Raw genomic sequence first — 3,684 nt, 5'->3', positions numbered from 1 at the left:
CCTGTGGCACATCAAACAGCAGAGCACGCCATGCTTACACTTCAGACAAGCAGCATGTTCATGAATTTGCAACACACACACCCTGCAAGTGAGGATGATTTATATGTTTAGAAATGATCAGTGCAACTGACGACTTGTAATTTTTGTGGAAATACTGAAATCTTTGAAATATAGGCAATCTGGTCTTTATGTGTGTGTGAGTCCACGTTTCACCTGTAATGTGTTATGAACATGAGAGCTCCTGAATGCTGGATACCAGAAGGACACAGTATGTTCTTTCATCTTTGTTATTTTACCCTGTACATCAAGGACTGCGTTAGTCATCACTCCAGCTCTTCACTTTGTAAAATATACAGATTATATGGCTGGCTTTCTAACAGATTAATTAACAGTTTCTCCACAAATTTCATTGATTTGAAAGATTCACTACAGCCAAATGATCGGCTAATTCACTATTAATTTAAATGTCACTGACTTCGCCTATCTTGGCTCAGTTATACGTCAGAGTGTCGTGGAAATAGTTTGACATTTTGGGAAATATTCGCTTGCTTGCCGAGAGTGAGAAGAACAGATTCGTCCCACACTCCCGTGGTAAAAATGAAGCTACAGCCAGCAGTAGATTAGCTTAGCATAAAGACTGTGAACAGGGGGAAAGCAGCTAGCTTGGCTCTGCTAGTCCCCATCCACTTCAGTTGTTGAGGAGAATGCCGTGAAGTTTTGTGGACCTCGACCCCTTCCGCTGGCATGAGGGGGACTAAGTAATGACATCATTTCATTTTGTTTGAGCTTATCCTTTAAAGTGCGCTGACAATTTGTATTTAGTGTTAAAATCAGCTGCACAAAGATAAAAAAGAATGATGCAAGGCTGCTGTCGAAAAACTGAATCTTTAATCTTCAGGATGCAGGAGGAACAAAAAGTCTCTTTCATAGCGAAGAATCTACATCTATTGAACAATTTAACTTTTGTGTTGACACCTGATTCGACGTCAGCGCTGTTCTCTGTTGTGTGTTTTCAAAAAAGGTTTTGTGTCTGTTTTTTCTTCTGTGCTTGACAGTGCTGCCTTTGAAACAAAACAGGTTTCTTTATTTCATTCACTGAAATGTGCCAGCAGGGCAGAGTAGATGTCTTTCTGTTACCTCCATTGCTCTTTCACAGTAATATCAGCCTATGAAATTAAGATATTCGATAGCAGTGTCAAGATAAAAGTGTCATAAATGTGCAGTGGAACGTATTGGAAATAGTATCATTTGTTGTAAGCCCATACATGACAGATAAACTATGTCTTTGACCATAAAAGATACAATTTTAGCATCTTATTTTATGAAGATTGTATTTACCTGTCGCGGGCTGAGTGTCGAACGAACTGAAGCCCTTAACGTCGACCCTGTGAAGAAAAGCCACATTCAGAGAGTTAGCGAGAGCGCCTCTCGACTTGATGTCACCATTACCGAGAGAGATAAGCTATTCCTCGCTCGCAAAATGTAGTTGACTTTTAAATAAGTAATTAACACCTCGCCTCTCTCCCTCCTTCAAGGACTTCATTAACTCTCAATTTGTGCTTTTGTTTCCCCTCCCTCTCTTCCTGTAGAGATATTGGTGAGCTGGCTGGGGAACACTCCAGCGCCCGTGGTCTGTGCAAATGATAATTCTCCATGACATCCCGCTCAGCAGTGACTGCATCCTGTGGGATAATGACACCGACTGAGCTGCGAAGCAACCACTTAATGGTGACCGACACAGAGCACGTCACAGCTGGCCAATGAGTACCATCGGACCGCCCCGAACTGGGGGGACCGGAGAGGCCCAAACATGTCTGGATCGCACGGGACGTTCGCTGACCATGTGCAAAAAAGCCAAGGGACTGCTACCTTCAGGAAGACAGGGAGCATTTCTCTTTTCTTTTTTTTTTTTTTGGCCCTTCCAGTCAGTAACTTGCAATTCTGGCTTATGTTGAGTCGTTGTTATTGCTGGTAACAGGCACCAACAAAGGCCTTTATAATCGCTCCGTCCACTGAAATACAGTGTTATAATTACTGATTCATTTCATTATTAAAGGGGCTCTGTGGAACATCTGTGTCATGCTGGAAGCCGGTGGTTATTTTACGATAGCGGACTCCATTTCTAAACTAACATTAGCTACTGTTGCTGTCTGTTAGCGGAGAGGAGAGAGGCACTGAGACGAGGCACTTGATAAAGTCACATCCTTTGGACTGTCAAGGAAAATCTGACCCGAGTCCTTCACAAAGACATCCACAGCCCAGCAGCATGACACAACTTGAACAAATCACAGGGCAGCTCTCATTTTTCACTGCACGTTACAATCCGCTCACATATGGCCAATAAAAAAGTGATTAATGCATGTAAATTGCTACAAATTGTTACATAGAGCTCCTTTAAATGATTTTTTTTTGCACTTAATCGAAATGATATGTCAAAAAACACATATCCTGCAACAATTATACAATCAAACAAGAACTGATTGGCAACTATGTCATTTTGGTGTAATAAAAATGCTGGGTCCGGCTTCTCAAATGTCAGAAATGAACATTTTTGTGTCTCATATATGATCGTAAACTGAATACCTTCAGATTTTGGTCCGTTAATCGAACATAACAAGATATTGGTGGTGTCACCTTGGGCTAGTTGTAAGTCATAACGGGCATTTTTTTCATAAGCCACTATTAATTTGTTCAGAAATGAATTGGAAAATGAACCGTCAGTGAAAGAAACCATCAACCCATCACTATTTCCAATATAAATGCAATATGAACCCCCCAAATATTAGAATTACAGTGAAATTGGGAAGAAAAGAGCAGAAAATCTTCACTTTTCAGAAGCTGAAACCAGAAAATGTTTGCTTGAAAAATGGCTGAAATTACAATCACTTAATAAAACACAGTTCTTTTGTTACAATGATTGATTAACTGACTCATTTTCAGCTCTCATTACGATCGCCACCAGATATAGCTGCGTTCTAAGACTGCAATAAACCATTCGTGCTAAATTAAGCAGCAGTTTTAATGCCCTGAAACAGTCTTATGGCTCTTTGTAGCTCAGTGGGCAAATCATGACAATAACTTGGTCACGATTAATGGTTCACTTTGGCCACTTGGAAACACTTGGTCGGCTTAATTACATATTAAATGGGGTCCTGCATGGGGCAGCACATATTGTATTCGTGCATTTTTTTTAATATGTCAGAGAAACGCTGCTGTACTTTGGAGGAGAGGGAAGAAAACACTGGGCGATGCAGTGGGAGACCCAACAGACACATGTCAGCAAAACAACACAATGGTTCACTGTAAATATTCAGCCTGTGAAGTAACTGCAGAAATTCATGAGTAGGCAACTCCAGGCCTTGCATTGGCAGGAAAAAAATGTAAGCAGTGCATTGGCAGGAAATGACAGTTTAATACACGAGCTGATTATTTCATGTCTGATAAGGAAACAGAGGCAAGTTGTTAATAATTCATAGAGAAGATGAATTCACAGACCAGAGCACATCCAAAGGCACAGACCAGAATGAAGTCATGGGGATTTTTTAGTCAATTCCTTTCACTCATTCGCACATAAATCATCATAAACTGATAGATGTATTGATGTCAGCTCTGTTTTCATACAGTACGAATGTGTGCTTCTCATTATAGGCCCGTAAAGGTGCATTTTACTGTAACCGCACCTTC

Source organism: Pagrus major, chromosome 16, assembly GCF_040436345.1.
Source record: "Pagrus major chromosome 16, Pma_NU_1.0".
NCBI classification, from domain to species: Eukaryota; Metazoa; Chordata; class Actinopteri; order Spariformes; family Sparidae; genus Pagrus; species Pagrus major.
Note: the sequence above shows the minus strand (reverse complement) of the source record.